Consider the following 20,051-nt stretch of genomic DNA (forward strand, 5'->3'; position numbering starts at 1 on the left):
CAAATGCTTTTAGTAATACTTACTTCCCTCTTAGTGGCTTGTCTAATGTATTCCTCTTAGGCATTTCTTACAAGTTTCACACCATCACAAGGGAAAGATAAAAGCTGACATTCCCATTGCACAGCTGGGATAGCTGCAGCACAGACATACCAAGCAATCCATCCCAGGTCGTGCAGTGAGTCGGTGGGAAATCCAGCAATAGAATCCATAAGTCCTGAATCCAAGTTCTTTAAGTGCTTTGACTAGTCCAGATTCTCTCCTTAACACCCTTGTCACATTATTTATAGGAGATGTATTCATATAGCCACTAAGACTTCAAAATTTTCTAATTATATCTAGTCATGTCAAATGACAATTATGCCCTTAGTTCAGTTTGCCAGACAATGCTTAGCCAAAGAGGGTTTGCCAAAATATTTTTGACCGAAGAAAGAGTAGGCATCTGTAGCATCTGCAGACGAGATCGTATAAAACGTCCCTGCAAGACGTCTGCCCTGGCTCCACAGAAAGCTCCAAGGTAAGAGCATGGGGTCTGCAGGCTGGCAGGAAGGGGATGGCAGCCTAATGTGCCACAACAGTCCTGCTGCCTCTGGTGCTCCTGTCCAGGAGGGGACTCCATTATAAATCAGTTTTCAAGGCACCTGCATGTTTTCACTCTTGATTTCTGTGCAGCAGCAATTTGGGAACTGCCATTTCTGTTTTACAGTACTGACCAGCTGCCAGCCCACAAGCCACACATCTGGTGTCACGAGAGGTAAGAACCTGATTTACTGATTTTTAGGGACAGAGACAGATCCTTTTGGGTGGGGTGTCTGTAGGGCTGAGTGAATGGTAACTGTTTGACTGTATATTCTCAAGCCCACTGTAGTCACAGTATAAGGTGGTGGGGTGCTGAACGTTGGTAAGGTTTTTAAGTGAATCACTGAATCATAGAACAGTCCAGGTTGTAAGGGATCTCATAAGGTCATCTGGTCCATTCTTTAAGGAGCTGTGTTTGAAATCTCTGACTACTCATGGCAGGCCAGAAAATCCCCATGGGGACATTCTTCACTTCTGCTTAACTCACCTAACAGGGAGTGAGGTGTACTGCCTTCCCAGCATTGCTGTTGCAGCTATATAACTGAACCAGGAACACAGTAGGAAAACTGCAAAATTCAGCATTTTGTCTCAGAATATGTGGATTGATGTGATATTTTGTCCAAAATTTGCCATGGAATCACTAAAGAGAAGGAAGAGCTGTAATTTAAGCAACAAAGCTCTGATTGTCACTTCTGTAAAAGGCAGTGCTCCCCTTTGTTCCCTGCTCTGCTTGTTCTCTACCTCACAAGAAATGGAAGATTCAGCCCTCTTCCTCTGGAAGACATATACCTGTTCCTCCAGAGACAAAAAGAAAGGAATATATGTTATATTTTCTCATGTTAGTACAAATGAACACAAGATTAAATGCTGTGTTAATATCAGGTACCTAAATGTTGTGTAAATATCAGGTACCTAACTCTATACAGAAAGAGATATTTAAATGTTTTCCTAAGCTGCCCACTGTTTGAGTTTTTTTTTTCTCAGGGCAGGGGGAAGAAAAAAATATTTCGGAGAAATTAATACAGACTTTAAAATTCTTTATTTTTAAATAGTTCATTTGAGCTTTGAATCTTTGAATCTCTGAATTTGTTTTTCTCTAAAATTCTACTAATTTTTAAAAAGCAAAAGAAAGTACTAGAAAAGGAGCTATCTCAGTGTGGTTTGAAACAGCATTAATCTTCTTTTGACAGTCATGTTGCAATTTATGCCTGGATTCAGGCACTTAAAAACATTGGAAAAAATGTATTATTAATACAATTATACAAAAGTTTTAAATACTGAAACTGAGTCATTAAGAAGTTTGAGTTTTCAGTATGCAATTCAGCCACTGGAGTATGAGCATTCTGAGCTTTGTGAATTAGTACCAATTGTGAGGAATGTGCATTATCATAATTTCAAATTAATTTTAAGAGTGCCTAAGCAGTTGAAAGGATTTTTGAGGTTCTTAATTCCACAGTACAGTGCCTGAATAGTTGAATCCCAAGTTTCTATAGATTATTTGTGTGATTTCAGTGTAAGCCAAATAATCTCCCAAAATACAATTTTCCATATATATACATTTGCCATAAATATTGAATTGCTCTAATGCAAAAATTCACCATTCCTTCCAAAAGGCTACAAGGAGTATTAACATAGTTTCTTTTTTCTCCACATCTTTTCTTCTACTAACAAGTGCTTACTTTTTGGCAAATTGGAGCAACATATCTGCTCTTCCATAGTGTTCTCTGCTGACAAGCTCCTCCATAAAGTGCAGCCATGTCTTCAGATTCTGAGATGGCCGTCTTTGGGGAGGCGGCTCCTTACCTCCGAAAGTCAGAGAAGGAGAGAATTGAGGCCCAGAACAAACCTTTTGATGCCAAGACATCTGTCTTTGTGGCTCATCCCAAAGAATCCTTTGTGAAAGGGACAATCACAAGCAGGGAATCGGGCAAAGTCACTGTCAAAACTGAAGCGGGAGAGGTGAGTGAAAAGCAAGACTGAAGGACAACATTTGATCCCTGCTCTGGATTCTTAGCTGACACGTATATCCTTCTCCCTCTGACAGACCCTGACCGTGAAGGATGATCAAATCTTCGCCATGAACCCTCCCAAGTACGATAAAATCGAGGACATGGCCATGATGACCCACCTCCACGAACCCGCTGTGCTGTACAACCTCAAAGAGCGTTACGCAGCCTGGATGATCTACGTAAGTGGCAGCAGCAGCTTCCTTTGGGCAGCGGCAGGAAGTGCTGGGCCAGGCTCAGGGGAAGCCAGCGTGCTGTGTCCCTTCCTTGCAGACCTACTCGGGTCTCTTCTGCGTCACCGTCAACCCCTACAAGTGGCTGCCGGTGTACAACCCGGAGGTGGTGTTGGCCTACCGAGGCAAGAAGCGCCAGGAGGCCCCTCCACACATCTTCTCCATCTCTGACAACGCCTATCAGTTCATGCTGACTGGTGAGTGGCTCAGTCTGTCTCAGAGGCATTGGACCATTACATCCTCTGAAGGGATGCTCTGTCTCAGCAATGTGATGAGACTTTTTCAAAGCTTTCTCGGTTCTGACACACACATCTATTGTGGTTTTACTACCTTCATAGCATTGTTTCTACTGTTTTAAATGAAAGACACCTCTGCACTCAGTGATGTGCTTTGGAGGTTTGTTTGGTTAAGTCAAGCTGACATCAGGCAAAACATTAAACTTACCTGACTGTGCTTCATTCTTTGTCTGTTGTTCATTGAGTTTTAAGTGCTGTATTTCTGCCTTTTTCACAGATCGGGAGAACCAGTCCATCCTGATCACGTACGTACAGCCCTGCGCGGGTCCCTGTGGGGCTGCCCGGTGGCCAGGGGACCTCCTGCCTGACCACGCACCCTCTGCTTCTCTCTTGGCTCTGACAGCGGAGAATCCGGTGCTGGGAAGACTGTGAACACAAAGCGTGTCATCCAGTACTTTGCAACAATTGCAGCCAGTGGGGACAAGAAGAAGGAGGAGCAGACATCAGGCAAAATGCAGGTAAATTAGTAGAAACATGTTGGGATCAATGCTTTCATCATTCCTGTCAGGATTTTTGGAAAGGATAACTAGCAGTAATTCTCTCCCTGCAGGGAACGCTTGAGGATCAAATCATCAGCGCCAACCCACTGCTGGAGGCCTTTGGAAATGCCAAGACCGTGAGGAATGACAACTCCTCACGCTTTGTGAGTTGCTTAACAAAATAATTCTTGAAATATAGTAAACAGGAGTTTATGCCAGCCATTCTTTTCCTTGTTCAGCCATCTTGTTTTCAAGAGTAAAACTGAATTTTCTTTCCACTTATCCTAAAGATAAATCTCCAGATTTCAAAACACAAAAAATTAATTCTGTTTTACATTAAAATGCAAATTAAAATAACAGATCTCATGGTCTTTCTCCTATAATATATTGCTGTGAAAAAAAATAGCTCTCTTTATGTTTACTTACATTTCTATTCATTTTCTAAGAGACAGACAGAGTGCCAGGAAGAAAGGGAATGAGGCTAGGAGAGATGGGAAAGAAAGAAAGAAAGAAAGAAAGAAAGAAAGAAAGAAAGAAAGAAAGAAAGAAAGAAAGAAAGAAAGAAAGAAAGAAAGAAAGAAAGAAAGAAAGAAAGAAAAGAAAGAAAGAAAGAAAGAAAGAAAAAGAAAGGAAGGAAGGAAGGAAGGAAGGAAGGAAGGAAGGAAGGAAGGAAGGAAGGAAGGAAGGAAGGAAGGAATTCAGAAGGAAGGAAGGAAGGAAGGAAGGAAGGAAGGAAGGAAGGAAGGAAGGAAGGAATTCAGAAGGAAGGAAGGAAGGAGGGAAGGAAGGAAGGAAAAGAAAGAAAGAAAAGAGAAGAGAAAGAAAGAGAAAAAGAAAGAAAAAAGAAAAAAAGAAAGAAAGAAAGAAAGAAAGAAAGAAAGAAAGAAAGAAAGAAAGAGAAAGAAAGAAAGAAAGGAAGGAAGGAAGGGGTGGGAAGAGATATTTTTTTAATTGCATAATATATTTGCTATATTTCAGATTTAATTAACCAGAAATTGTTTATTAGGTTGCAATGCAGATTTAAACAGGTGAACTACTTAAATTGCTCTTTCTGTATCATTAGGTAACTGCTCTCTGTGTGCAGGATATAGTTAGAATAATTTGTCTAATGAATTCCACACATTCCTTTACATTTGTACATTCAGCATACATAAAATACAGTTGTGCCACTGGTCAAAAATGAAAAAGACAACTTTATGTCAGTGGTGGAAATGCAGCTGATTTTAAGAAAATGTCTCTAGGTAGAAATCTTGTGCCCAGTGGAATAAATGGCAAAATTCTTCATTTCAAATATACTTTTTATGATGTCAGTCTTAAGACACTTTTATTCCTTTAAAGGGCAAATTCATCAGAATTCATTTTGGTGCCACAGGAAAACTGGCTTCTGCGGATATTGAAACATGTAAGACACTTTCCTGAGCAGTTCACAATCTCTCCATTCCCCTGTCTATCCACACAACATATTTTCACCCCACCATCTATCCTGCCATCCCTGTTTTTCTTTCCATCTTCTCTACGTTTTGTTTTTGGTTTGTTGTGGTTTTTTTTTTTTTCTGTTTCTTCTTGTTTCTAACTAAATTTTCCCTCCAGATCTGCTGGAGAAGTCCAGAGTCACTTTCCAGCTCAAGGCGGAAAGGAGCTACCACATCTTTTATCAGATCACATCCAACAAGAAGCCGGAGCTAATTGGTAGGAAGAATTACTAACTTGGAGGAAGATTGTTGAGTATCAGCTCACACTATTACTTGCTTGACTAAACTAAGCCTACACAACCCATCTTCTTATTTTCAGACATGCTCCTCATCACCACCAACCCATATGACTACCACTTCGTGAGTCAAGGTGAGATCACTGTCCCCAGCATTAACGACCAGGAGGAGCTGATGGCTACAGATGTAAGTAGCAATTCAGAGTATTGTAGCTATTGTGATCTCCCAGGCAAATCTTTTATTTTACTGCTCCTATTTCAGAGTGCCATTGACATCCTGGGCTTCACTCCAGATGAGAAAACAGCCATCTACAAGCTGACAGGGGCTGTCATGCACTATGGGAACCTGAAGTTCAAGCAGAAACAACGAGAGGAGCAGGCAGAGCCTGATGGCACAGAAGGTAATCAGCAAAATCTTTGACTCACCTGTTAGAAATAGAAATAGCAATAATAATTCAGTGTGTGGAAGATGGAGTAGAAATGTGTTTAGGTGAGATAGCACATGGGTATGAAACTGCCATCCAAAATGCACTCTTGTTTCAATTACTGCCTAATCATTGTCTGCACTACCAATTGCATATACGCCCATAAATCTCTCCTGAGTTACCATTCTGAATTAGCATAGCTTGCTCAGTGTTTAGACCCACTGAGAAAGAAAAGATTTTTTTTTAAAAAAGTCTCTGCTTGATATTTAAAGAAAATAAAGGCATTATATTCAGTTACAGAACTTCCACTTCATAAGTCACTTTTTAGGGCAAAATTACTAATGAATTCCAGGATTAATTTTCAGTAAATACATTGTTTCTAGATGTTTCTGTGAAGAGTTGTAAAGACACAAATAGCCTTTAAATGTATGGCTCTGTGAAACATTCAACACAAAGATGATTTTGTTTGAATAACTATGTTATGGTTCCTCTGACATCCAGTTAGCAAAATTTGATAGAGGACGTTCAATATTGCCACTGTTTTGGAAAGGCTTCATCACTCAAAGTGCTGCATGTCTTACTAGTCTTAATTTTTCTATCTCCTTTTCCTTGTAATTAGTTGCTGACAAGGCTGCCTACCTGATGGGTCTGAACTCAGCAGACCTGCTCAAGGCCCTCTGCTACCCCCGAGTCAAGGTGGGGAATGAATATGTGACCAAGGGCCAGACTGTGCAGCAGGTAACAACAACCAGTTGGTGACTGGGAGCCTCTGACTTGAATAACTTCCTATTTGCTCTGGATATTGTATTTCTTTTGCTCCACTCTTCTTTGGTTTAGGTATACAATGCGGTGGGTGCCCTGGCAAAGGCTGTCTATGAGAAGATGTTCCTGTGGATGGTTGTTCGCATCAATGAACAGCTGGATACGAAGCAGCCCAGGCAGTACTTCATTGGTGTCCTGGACATTGCTGGCTTTGAGATCTTTGATGTAAGGACTTCAGGCTTGAGGATTGCTCTTGCAGGGAAGGATTGTTATATCAGAGGACTTGCAAGTAATATTCCTCTGAAGGTTTAACACGCTAGTCATTTGTGAGTTTATGCAGAAAAAAAACCCTGTCATTTTCTTTTATAGCAGAGAGCAAAATCCTCAAAAGCTCCATCAGTACAAGCACAGAGTCATGTTGTTTGTGTAGAAGCAGCAAATAGAATTTTATATGTTGTAATATTACAACTGTTTACTCTTAATGGTAAGGATAAAATAATCTAAAATAATTACAATAAATTTATAAAAGAGCTTCTGGAGCAGAACTAGGAGATGCATTGGCAAATATATAATGAGATAAAGATGTTCAAATTGTTTAAGGAACAAAGGAATTAATAGTTATGTGTTTAATCAGAGATATCAAGTGTTTTCAATTTGGAGACAAGAGCATGCACTCATCTTTTTTGCTGAATAAAAAAATGCCAAAGTATTTTATTAATTTTAGGAGATTCACGAGGAAAATCTGCTCCAAAAAAACCCCTCATTTTCATTATGTAGTTCTTTCTTTTAGGAGCTGCATATAGGCTCTGTTATGGTGTGGTCCTGATAATACAGTTGTGTTTTAACTGGGGAGATTTATCAAGGGTGGAGGAGAATGATGAAGAACTGGGCATATTGATGAGGCTTGGTTGTTGTGGTTCTTTTCCACTGAGCAGTTCAACAGCCTGGAGCAGCTGTGCATCAACTTCACCAATGAGAAACTGCAACAGTTCTTCAACCACCACATGTTCGTGCTGGAGCAGGAGGAGTACAAGAAGGAGGGAATTGAATGGACATTCATTGACTTTGGCATGGACCTGGCTGCCTGCATTGAGCTCATTGAGAAGGTATGTTTTTAATTCAAGATGTCTTCCATTTTCAAGAATCCATTGTTTTAAATTTCCCATGGTTAGTTTCTTGTATTCAGTTTTAGTTGTAGAAATAAGTCTTGAGCTGTACTATTGCTAATTATGCATTATAGATATTACAAAGTCCACAGAAAACTATAGAAGTAATTCTCACACATTCTCTGCATGAAAGGTATCTCCGTTTACTTGGTTAAAGGATATTATCTTCAAAAACATAAGGCAGTTCCCAAATTAAAATGAAAACATTTTCTTAGGGCTCTGGAATAAAGTTATCTGGAAAATACATTTTTTCTTTAAGGTTCACAGCAAAGTAAGTACAGTGCCTGACCTCTGAGAGAAAGAAATTGAGATTTCTTGTAGTTCCATATAATTTAGGGTACTGATTGAAAATTCAAAAACAGAAGTAAGTATGTAATGGACGCAATTGTGAAAAATACTTTTAAATATATTCTTTCTCCTCCTGAACTTTAACATGTCTTCGGCATAAAAAACATTCCTGAATCACTATGCCAATGTGTGAATCAAGCAGGTGAATCTTTTAAACTCACTTTTTAGAAATAAATTTTCTACATGGCAAGGTTTGTTTTTCAGCTTCCTGTCTTTTACTACATTCCCTTTGAGACCAAGCCATAATCACGTTATTCTATAGGCATTCTCTCTTGTTTATTGAATTATCTTCCAGCCCATGGGCATCTTCTCCATCCTGGAAGAGGAGTGCATGTTCCCCAAGGCAACTGACACCTCTTTCAAGAACAAGCTCTATGACCAGCACCTGGGCAAGTCCAGCAACTTCCAGAAGCCCAAGCCTGCCAAAGGCAAGGCTGAGGCCCACTTCTCCCTGGTGCACTATGCTGGCACAGTGGACTACAACATCACTGGCTGGCTGGAGAAGAACAAGGACCCTCTGAATGAAACTGTCATTGGGCTGTACCAGAAATCATCTGTGAAGACCCTGGCTTTACTTTTTGCTTCTTATGGTGGAGCAGAAGCAGGTTATTTTCCTATATTTTCTTTTTCAACGTTTGTGATATATAAAGATGCAGCAAAAAAAAGGTCATATTGAAAAACTCCTTTTTTTTTTTTTTTTTTTTTTTTTTTTTAAGAGGCTAGTGGTGGTGGAAAGAAGGGTGGCAAGAAGAAGGGTTCTTCTTTCCAGACTGTCTCAGCTCTTTTCCGGGTAAAGTATGGATTCATTGTCTGTAAAGTGACATGAACATAGTGTCAAAACTGAGCTAAATACATTCAAGTTCGTCCTTTGGCATTGGTTTCTAAAGAAGCAATAGTAGGTATAAAGGGTCTTTCATTGTGATTTTCCATTCAAATTTAGGATTCAGGGTTCATTTGGCTCTCTGAATTTCTTATAAAAGTTCACTCACTGTTTTTGTGAAAAATATTTTTCAGAATCTGTCATGTAATATAGATATTTGTTCCAAAAAGGCTTGTGTTAAAATATTTATGGAGTAGTGTTTCACTTCCTCCAAAATAAGGGGAAGAATTTTAAACATTTTTTTTAATGAGAATACTTTTCAATAAAAAGTATATAGAAGGTTTGATTAAATCTAAACTTTGAATTTGAAAGTTTCTATCTCCTAAGATTTATTATATTAGTTCCTTGGCATCTAGGTACAAAGTATGCAGAAGTAAATTTCTTTCATCTAAGCTTCTATGTCACGATCCCACAGGAGAATCTCAACAAGCTGATGACCAATCTGCGGAGCACTCACCCCCATTTTGTGCGCTGTATCATCCCCAATGAGACTAAAACACCTGGTAAGATGCTCAAGCAGAAAGATCCTTGCTCTGATACATCCATTCCCCTCTGCACTGCAACCTGTGCCATTCATTTGTGCTCTGCACTGCCAGGTGCCATGGAGCACGAGCTGGTGCTGCATCAGCTGCGCTGTAACGGCGTGCTGGAAGGGATCAGGATTTGCAGGAAAGGGTTCCCCAGCAGAGTCCTCTATGCTGACTTCAAACAGAGGTGAGAGCACTGTGCTTGTCAGCATCACTAAAAACAATGTTGGTTCATTCATGGGTCCATTAAGGCTGTGCTGTAATTTTAAAAAGAGCTGGTGGAGTTTAATGGCTACTGTGTGTTGCCTGGAAAAAAGTAGCCCTATCTTCCTCTAATTCCACAGATACAAGGTGCTTAATGCCAGCGCCATCCCTGAGGGACAGTTCATCGATAGCAAGAAGGCTTCTGAGAAGCTCCTTGGCTCAATCGATGTGGACCACACCCAGTACAAATTTGGACACACCAAGGTACAAACTTCTCCATTCACTGAGTCCCTGGGCTTGCTCTACCCTGACAATGATATGCTGCAACATTCCCTCTCCCAAGGTGTTCTTCAAAGCTGGGCTGCTGGGACTCTTGGAGGAGATGAGGGATGAGAAGCTGGCACAGCTCATCACCCGCACCCAGGCCAGGTGCAGGGGCTTCCTGATGAGGGTGGAGTACCAGAGAATGGTGGAGAGGAGGTACAAATTCCTCTTCAGTTAAAGTCACTCTGCTCATGGGAAAGTGTTGACACTCATCAGATTGTGAATATTCATTGTATGTTTTAATTATGCCTCAGGGAATCCATCTTCTGCATCCAGTACAACATCCGTGCATTCATGAATGTCAAACACTGGCCATGGATGAAGCTGTTCTTCAAGATCAAGCCCTTGCTGAAGAGTGCAGAGTCTGAGAAGGAAATGGCCAACATGAAACAAGAGTTTGAGAAAACCAAGGAAGAGCTTGCAAAGTCTGAGGCAAAGCGGAAGGAGCTGGAGGAGAAAATGGCATCTCTAATGAAGGAGAAAAATGACCTGCAGCTCCAAGTGCAGGCTGTAAGTAACATTTTTCTATACTTTTATGAGGAAATAAGATCTAACTCTTCTTTCCTAATACAGGACTCTCAAATGACATACTAAGCTTTCTAAAATATTTTAAGCTGAATACCATGTAACTAAAGGTGAAATTAAGGCCATGTTCTTTCCCCACTCATTTTCACTACTGCAAGCTGGAGTTTAGATTAAGGAATGAGTTTTTAGTCTTAATACCTACATGTGTCCACGTGGGTTCATGACATAAAGCGTTATTATAGTCACTGTAGTGTATCTAGTGGATCAGATACAGCAGTTTGATTGACCTATTACTCTGCCTTAACTTAGTTTTCAAAATGAAGAGCTGATTACCATTTCTTATAGCACATCTCACATCAGCTCCTGTACCTACTGCTCCCAGAAGACACAGATGCCCATTAAAACTTACAACACAAGCACCATCTCTGTATGTTTGTTTCCAATGACATTTGGCCTCCCAGAATCATAAAAACATTCTGTCAATACCCTTGAGTTGAAATGTCTATTTCCAGGAAAGATTAATATTATTCTATTGTCCACTGCCAGCACTGGCTGAGTATAAAGCTACTAATGGGAGTTTCAAATATTTCCTTGGTGTTAAAGTTATTTACATTTCTCAACACTTCCACATAAATTTGAATTTAGCACATTATAATATGCAATCACTTTCTACAGGAGAAAAGAAAACATCAATTAAATCTAAGAGACTTTATAATATGCCCAGAATAAATAAGGTGATATGAAATGTAGCTAAACAGAGCTGTATTAATGATGCAAGGGTCAGACAAGAAGAAAACTAACTAAAAACTTATCCTAGATTTGTAGCTTATAATGTAATTGCATGGCATGTTTTTTCTCCAAAAGTAATCATGAAAGTCTTACCAATTCACATCGGTTCCTTCAGCATGAAATAATCTTTCCTGTATTTTCCCACCAGGAAGCTGATGCTTTGGCTGATGCTGAGGAAAGGTGTGACCAGCTCATCAAAACCAAAATCCAGCTGGAAGCCAAAGTCAAGGAGGTGACTGAAAGGGCTGAGGATGAAGAGGAAATTAATGCTGAGCTGACAGCCAAGAAGAGGAAACTGGAGGATGAATGTTCAGAGCTGAAGAAAGATATTGATGACCTTGAGCTAACACTGGCCAAGGTGGAGAAGGAAAAACACGCCACTGAAAACAAGGTACACACATTGACAGTCATGTAAAGGGTCAGGACATTACAGACTGGCAGAGTAAGAGGCCATTACAATATGACATTTTGGCTTTGCAAAATCTTGAGCTGGGCTTCTCTGAGCATCCAAGGGAAAAATGAAACACAGAACCAGTGAAAATATTTTCTACCAAATTTTGAAACATCTTATTTGTAGGTGAAAAACCTCACTGAGGAAATGGCAGCCCTGGACGAGACTATTGTGAAGCTGACAAAAGAGAAGAAAGCCCTCCAAGAGGCCCATCAGCAAACCCTGGATGACCTGCAGGCAGAAGAAGACAAAGTCAATACACTCACCAAGGCCAAGACCAAGCTGGAGCAGCAAGTGGACGATGTAAGCACACAGATGTAGAGCAGGAACAGCACAGGTATGGAGTCTGACCTGGCTGGGAGAGCACTGATGGTCTTGTTGTGTTTAGCTGGAAGGGTCCCTGGAGCAAGAGAAGAAACTGCGCATGGACCTGGAGAGAGCTAAGAGGAAACTGGAAGGAGACCTGAAGCTGGCCCAGGACAGCATCATGGATTTGGGAGAATGATAAGCAGCAGCTGGAGGAGAAACTGAAGAAGTAAGTGTGGCTGTGGGACACCTGAGTGCTGGGCTGGAGCACTTGTGTTTTTTCTTTGAGCTCTAACACGGTTCACTTTGGCCCAAAGGAAAGACTTTTGAAATCAGCCAGATCCAGAGCAAAACTGAGGATGAACAAGCCCTGGGCATGCAACTTCAGAAGAAGATCAAGGAGCTGCAGGCAAGTCTCTGTTCCTTCCCCTCCCTTGCTGAGGCTCAGCTCAGGCAGGAGGAGGGCACGGGTGTGAAGGGTCCCTGCTGTTCTCCAGGCCCGTATTGAGGAGCTGGAGGAGGAGATTGAGGCAGAGCGAACCTCTCGCGCTAAAGCAGAGAAGCATCGGGCTGACCTGTCGAGGGAGCTTGGAGGAGATCAGCGAGCGCTGGAAGAAGCAGGAGGGGCGACAGCAGCTCAGATTGAGATGACAAGAAGCGCGAGGCAGAATTCCAGAAGATGCGCCGTGACCTGGAAGAGGCCACGCTGCAGCACGAAGCCACGGCTGCCGCCCTGCGCAAGAAGCACGCGGACAGCACCGCTGAGCTGGGGGAGCAGATCGACAACCTGCAACGCGTGAAGCAGAAGCTGGAGAAGGAGAAGAGTGAGATGAAGATGGAGATTGATGACTTGGCCAGCAACATGGAGTCTGTCTCCAAAGCCAAGGTATGGAAAAATATACTGAAAACAACATGAAAATAAATAATGTTGAAGTACATCCTTTAGAATTATGGCCAGGTTACTATCTAATTCCTCATCTATGTATGGAACTTGTTTCTAACCTTCTAGCTCCAAGGAACAGTATATAGCTTTCAAGTCTGTACACCTTTTTCTGGTTAGAATCCTGCTGTTCAGAATAAGAAAGCATCTAGATACTAATCTTCTTTCATTCTCTGTGGTCTCCACAGGCAAATCTGGAGAAGATGTGCCGCACACTGGAAGATCAGCTGAGTGAGATTAAGACCAAGGAAGAAGAGCATCAGCGCATGATCAATGATCTCAATGCTCAAAGAGCTCGTCTGCAGACAGAAGCAGGTGAGAGAGACTCCTATATGTTTTGGCATGACTCCTAAAACAGCTTGTTTGGGTCATAAATGACAATTAGAATGTCTTCTATTTGTGTACTTCCCCAGGTGAATATTCACGCCAGGTAGATGAGAAAGATGCCCTGATTTCTCAGCTCTCAAGAGGCAAACAGGCTTTCACCCAGCAGATCGAGGAACTCAAGAGGCACCTAGAGGAAGAAATTAAGGTTATTCCTAATTTCTTTCCACTGGCCACTCAAAACACTGGTAGCTTCACACTGCCTAGGGGGGACAGGCTCTGTTTAGCACAAGCCATCCTGGGGGGAAACTTTTGTTTCTGCAGCAAGTGTGATTAATGGATTTTGTCCTCCAGGCTTATATCTGTCCTTCATTGCAAACAGTCTTCAAGCAGTCATATTTGTAGTGTTAAATTAATTCAATGGAAGAGATTTCCTGGGATATTTTAATTTCTTGACCCAATCCCACTCTCTATGTAGGCCAAGAATGCCCTGGCCCATGCCCTGCAGTCCGCTCGCCCACGACTGTGACTTGCTCCGGGAACAATATGAGGAGGAGCAGGAGGCCAAGGGGGAGCTGCAGCGTGCCTGTCCAAGGCCAACAGCGAAGTGGCCCAGTGGAGAACCAAATACGAGACGGACGCGATTCAGCGCACGGAGGAGCTCGAGGAGGCCAAGTACGTGGGAAGCAGGATGGCAAATGATGGGAGAAGATGGAGACTGGTCAACAGAAATTGGAATCTCTGAAAATGGGTTAGGACAAAAGTGGGATGAAGGCAGGGATGTACTGTCTTTGTAAAAAAGGGAGAGAGGGAGGGAGAGAAAAAGTGTTGATTGGAAGGGAAAATATAGGCTTCAGGGCTAGAAGAGCTAAGACAGGCCTAAAAGGTGATAGGACCCAGGAAATGATAGATCCTTTCATATCTGTGAAACGTGTTCCATTCAAAACCCTGGAAGTCAGCAGCTGCCCTCATGACAGTACAGAACTGACGCCCTTCCAAGCCCTAACGTGGCACTGTGCTTCTCTCCTCCCAGGAAGAAGCTGGCACAGCGCCTGCAGGATGCAGAGGAACATGTTGAGGCTGTCAATGCCAAATGTGCCTCCCTGGAAAAGACAAAGCAGAGGCTGCAGAATGAAGTGGAGGACCTGATGATTGACGTGGAGAGATCCAATGCTGCCTGCGCTGCTCTGGATAAGAAGCAGAAGAACTTTGACAAGGTCTTTTGGCCTCCAGCACCAGGACTCCTGGCCAGAGCATTCCCCATGACTGCCACATCCCTACTCACACCCCGTTTCTCTTCAGATCCTGGCAGAATGGAAGCAGAAGTATGAGGAAACGCAGGCTGAGCTGGAGGCCTCGCAGAAGGAGTCGCGCTCTCTGAGCACGGAGCTGTTCAAGATGAAGAATGCCTATGAGGAGTCCTTGGACCACCTGGAAACAATGAAGCGGGAGAACAAGAACCTGCAGCGTAAGTCCCTGGCCCTCTGCTCCTCACTGGGCTTTCTCACAAGCTTGTCTATCTGCCACACTTAACGGGTCTGGGCCTGCAGGGATAAGAACGTGCCTGGCACCTTCATGCACCAGAGCCTTTCGCCATTCAGCTCTGTGTCTGACCATGCCGCTTTTCACCCTTCCTTGCAGAGGAGATTTCCGACCTCACAGAGCAGATTGCTGAGCAAGGAAAGGCAATTCATGAGCTGGAGAAAGTCAAGAAGCAGATTGAGCAGGAGAAATCTGAAATCCAGGCTGCTCTGGAAGAGGCTGAGGTATGTGGCCATAATCAGTGGTGTCTGCAGTAACTAAATGAGGAAATAGGCCTCAAAGGCCCTAATGTGTTCCCCTGTGTTCTGGCTGGGGAGTGCAGACAGCTGAGATCTCTGGAAATATTCTGTCACTCCCTAGAATGCAAGGAGAGGGTTTATCAATGTTATCAATGTTTGTGTCCACTTGCCCAGGCCTCCCTGGAACATGAGGAGGGGAAGATCCTGCGCCTGCAGCTTGAGCTCAACCAAGTGAAGTCTGAGATTGACAGGAAGATAGCAGAGAAAGATGAGGAGATTGACCAGATGAAGAGAAACCACCTCAGAATTGTGGAGTCCATGCAGAGCACGCTGGATGCTGAGATCAGAGCAGGAATGAAGCCCTGAGGCTGAAGAAGAAGATGGAGGGAGACCTGAATGAAATGGAGATCCAGCTCAGCCATGCCAACCGTGTGGCTGCAGAGGCACAGAAGAACCTGAGAAACACCCAGGCAGTGCTCAAGGTATGTTAAGATAAGGATGTGCACTTAGGGGTTTAGTTTGTCCAATACTGGCTTTGCTGCCGTCCTCTAGATGCTTTCCAGTCCCTTAGTAACCATCCTTAATTGACAATCCCAGAACTGCACGCAATAGTCAATGTGAGGCCATGCAAAAACTTAGTAAAAAAGGAATTCAGCTCCAGCTCTGCCTTGGCTTTCATAATCCTATCCCCACACATCCAGGCAGCATCTCTCTATTCTTCCCAGGATATCTGGCCCTTGTTCTAACACCTATGCATTTCCTTCTTACACGTCTGTTTGACCTGAAGGTCCTTGCTCAGCCATGCTGATCTCCTGCCTCTCTTGCCTGATTGCTTACACATGTGAATTGAGCGCTCTTGCACTCTAAAAAAAATTGTTCTTAACTCTTTTTTTGCCTCTTTATTCTTGAGGACAGTTTCTTAAGGGGGTTCCACTCGGTAATTCCTTGAACAGCTGAAAGTCCACTCTCCTAAAATTCATGGACTTGACCTTACTCTTCAGCTGTCCCAGATCCCCATGAATAAATCTCCTGCTGACTTTCTCAGATACAGTGCATAGACTGGCAATAAGTCTACATACAAATATGAAGCTATAATTACATATATTATACTGCCATAATAATTACTGGACTGGTGGCAATTGCCATTGTGCAACAGTGCTGTGTCATCTTATCATTTCTCTTTATTGTTCGCCTTATAATTTCTCTTTATTCTCTTAAAGGACACCCAGATCCATCTGGATGATGCTCTCAGGACACAGGAGGACCTGAAGGAGCAGGTGGCCATGGTGGAGCGCAGGGCAAACCTGCTGCAGGCTGAAGTTGAGGAGCTGCGGGCAGCCCTGGAGCAGACGGAGCGGTCGAGGAAATTGGCTGAGCAGGAGCTTCTGGATGCAACTGAACGTGTGCAGCTCCTCCACACTCAGGTTAGATTCATGAGATTCAAAATCTCATGGGCCTTTTTCTTCCTTTACAGATTTTCTTCTGTGTAAATTCTTAAGTTAACTCTTGTAATAAGATACTTTATCTGAACCAGAATTATTACACTTGTACAAAGAAACGGATTACAGCAAAATGAGTAAGATTGCATAAGCAGTGAGAAGAGCTTCTTCAAATTTCAATAATTCTCTGCTATCTGACTGTGTTTGACCTGAAAAGATAAGTCAGGAAGATGCTGATATTAGATATTTAGAGGATAACTTTACATTGAAGTAGTAAATTTCTTAAATAATTTTTCCCTTTTGGAAATAACGGCACAAAATTTTATTGTTCAACAGAACACGAGCTTGATCAACACCAAGAAGAAGCTGGAAACAGACATTTCCCAGATCCAGAGTGAAATGGAGGATACCATCCAGGAAGCCCGCAATGCTGAGGAGAAGGCCAAGAAGGCCATCACAGATGTGAGTTGGACATTCCTGGCATTGCTGATGGTGAATGTCCTGTCCCCCAAATATCTGCAGCCCCAAAATGGCTTTGCCCCTTTGCTCTGATCAGGCAGCCATGATGGCAGAAGGCTGAAGAAGGAGCAGGACACCAGTGCCCACCTGGAGAGGATGAAGAAGAACCTGGACCAGACGGTGAAGGACCTGCAGCACCGTCTGGAAGAGGCCGAGCAGCTGGCACTGAAGGGAGGGAAGAAGCAGATCCAGAAGCTGGAGGCCAGGGTGTGTAGGGCTGGGGTTGTGGGTGAGTGAGGCTGTCCTTGGAGAGACATTGCCAGGGAAGCTGCAGGGATGGGCTTGTCCTTGCAGGTGCGGGAGCTGGAAGGGGAGGTTGATGCTGAGCAGAAGCGCAGCGCTGAAGCCGTGAAGGGTGTGCGCAAGTACGAGCGGAGGGTGAAGGAACTGACCTACCAGGTAAGGCAGGAGGTCTCCTGCTCTGACAGGGTTTGCTCACAGCAAGCCACATTTTGCACACACCATCGCCAAGGGCAATTGTTAATCCTGTGTGATGTAGCACCAAGAATTGACTCTCTTTCCTCTTTGCCAACCACTTTAGTCTGAGGAAGACAGGAAGAATATTCTCAGGCTGCAGGATCTGGTGGACAAGCTGCAAATGAAAGTGAAATCCTACAAGAGACAAGCTGAGGAGGCTGTAAGTATTGCTTGGAGAATGAGCAAAGGCCACATTCCATTGGGGCAGGACACACATTGAATGAGGCTGAATACCAGGAGAGGGCATGAAAGAAACTCCCGAGACACAACAGCCTTGGCCACAGTGTTTTGGTATCGTGTCATGAGGCCTTGGTGAGCTCTGGGCACCCTTCAGTCAGGGACATTCATTAAGGGAAGTTCTGCAGCCTGTTTCACACAGGAGGCCAGAGTAAACAAAGGTGGGGCCACACCCACTGACTGGCAAGTTCCTGCATCTGTGCCAATAATCAGCAGCAGAAGGCTTCAGGGTCTTCCCAACGCTGTAACTCACACTGGCAATTGTGCAGGAAGTAGTGGGAGAATAAGTAAAGAAACGACAAATCCAAGGGGTGAGAAATTGCTCCTCATGTGTGACACAGTCCTGGTGAAGCTCATCCCAGTAGGGTCCTGAAAAGGGGAGGGTGAGGAGCTCTGTGTGAGGCTGATGTGTGAGCAGTGGTGGGAGGGGGATGGAGATTTGCAGCCCCATAAGGCTGAGGTGCAGCAGGAGCAAAACCTCTGCCCTGGGCTCCTCACCCCTGACTCCTTCTCCCCACACAGGAGGAGCTGTCCAATGTCAACCTGTCCAAGTTCCGCAAGATCCAGCACGAGCTGGAGGAAGCCGAGGAGCGGGCTGACATTGCAGAGTCACAGGTCAACAAGCTCCGAGTGAAGAGCCGGGAGTTCCACAGCAAGAAGATAGGAGAGGAAGAGTGAGGATGTCATTAGGCAGCAAAGTGACCTGAGGGCAGCACAAAATGTGAATCCTCTGTCACTTCCTTCTGCAAAAGTGTTTATAACCGTGTCAATATGTAGAGAATAAAGAAAATAGATTTCTTCGCTTACACAGCAGAATCAGTGATTTTGGTTGTTGGAATTCAATTCTGCAGTTATACAAGTTTGGGGCACTTTCAAATGAAATATTTAGTTTCATTTTAACCCTTGGGTAGCAGTAGACCTTTACTTATCCCACCTCCAGTGTTTCTCCACTGTGTCTTACTCCATTACCAAGGAGAGAATAAGTCTAATTTAATTTCCAGACTGAGAGAGGATCAGGACAAAGGCAGGACAAGTACCTTTTCTGTCCTGGCATAGCAAAAATGCTTTTGCCTTTGTGAGTCCTCTTTCTACATCAGTACAGTACTCAGAGGTTCTCTTTGATGGTCCCATTATCACTTGGGAAGTGGTATTTAGAGGCAAGTTGCCCCAAAGAAAAACATCTGTAGTCCCAAAAGAATCTGGATGTCTCTGAGTCCTTATGGAGGAACTTACGCAAGGATTGATGTGCTGCCTTTGAACAAGGCAAGTGAAGGCCAGAAACTCTAGAGTGTTGCTTGTTACTGAGCAAATTAAAAGATCATACAGCCTTGTTAATAACTTCATGAATAAGGTGTTAACAATCAGTTCTAAAGAAAAACAAATAATATATCATTTGGATAAGAGGATATTGCAGTGACTTACTTCCTCTGTGAGACAGAATAGCCAATATTAATACAATATACTCTGGTTGTTAATGAAATTGAACTTAATGAACAGCTTAGTAGAAGTCAAACAAGAGGACAAACCCCAAGCAGTGTAACATGTAGAGCCACCAGAAGAAGCTGGGAACAGCTGCGGTACTGTATAGTGCTTTCCAGTACTGGAATATATGAGCTTTTGTGCTAAGGAATAATTAAGGGTTATGTACAAACACAAAAAGCTAAAGGAGCTGGTTTTCATCATGCAAGATAAGTCTTCAAGTGGGAATAATACTGAGAACATTACAACTTGAAAGAAACCATAAAATCCAACTTTACAGAGATAAAAATCCATAGGTAATAATAACAAACTCTGTCCTACCTCTCTGACTCTTGCAGCACTGGAGAAGTGGAATGTAGATACCAATTGTATTTGGGCTGGACAGAGAAGAAACATCTACACAAGCTGTACAAGTCTGAATTCTTAAACAGATGGCAGGCTGTTTCTTGCAAGGCAAGAAGTGGTTTTTAACATAGGGAGCCACCTTTGTGGCAGTACTGGACCCAGGCACATTGCATAGCTGCCAAGGGCAGATTCCACATGCAGACAGCGTTTTTCATTTTACCATTGTAAAGGAGACTTGGCTCTATCATGCTACAGGAACATTTGTGGGTCCCTCAAGGTTCCAGGCTAGGTCTACACACCTTTATTTATGGGGAGTGCTTTAAGGAGATGTGAAACTGCTGGGGAAGGGAACTGGAGTTTTTGGAAAGGAGATAGTAAGAAGAGAGCAGGAAGGAAGCCTTTTGCACTGGCCACAGCAGGCAGTGTGTTTGCAGCAACAGCATTCAGGATGTTCATTCCCAAACACACTGAGGTTTACCTCCATGGAATCCTCCCATGTTATAAC

At 43.1% G+C, this 20,051-nt stretch overlaps 1 pseudogene across 1 annotated transcript; it reads left to right on the forward strand.

Annotated features, from left to right (window-relative positions):
* The first annotated feature begins 513 nt into the window (after nt 1-513).
* LOC120410967 lies at nt 514-18,528 on the forward strand (annotated as a pseudogene). The gene is made up of 39 exons (XR_005603346.1): nt 514-751; nt 2,295-2,535; nt 2,621-2,764; nt 2,856-3,012; nt 3,329-3,356; nt 3,455-3,569; nt 3,662-3,754; nt 4,929-4,992; nt 5,181-5,279; nt 5,382-5,485; nt 5,561-5,699; nt 6,343-6,461; nt 6,561-6,710; nt 7,421-7,591; nt 8,295-8,604; nt 8,716-8,789; nt 9,295-9,382; nt 9,476-9,593; nt 9,751-9,874; nt 9,954-10,090; nt 10,189-10,444; nt 11,397-11,639; nt 11,826-12,002; nt 12,088-12,238; nt 12,328-12,414; nt 12,503-12,891; nt 13,134-13,260; nt 13,359-13,477; nt 13,748-13,944; nt 14,303-14,486; nt 14,572-14,737; nt 14,911-15,035; nt 15,225-15,532; nt 16,271-16,474; nt 16,826-16,951; nt 17,046-17,215; nt 17,303-17,407; nt 17,550-17,645; nt 18,245-18,528. The product of XR_005603346.1 is annotated as a myosin-1B-like (transcript).
* The last annotated feature ends 1,523 nt before the right edge of the window (nt 18,529-20,051 follow it).

Source organism: Corvus cornix, chromosome 18 (assembly GCF_000738735.6).
Source record: "Corvus cornix cornix isolate S_Up_H32 chromosome 18, ASM73873v5, whole genome shotgun sequence".
NCBI lineage: Eukaryota > Metazoa > Chordata > Aves > Passeriformes > Corvidae > Corvus > Corvus cornix.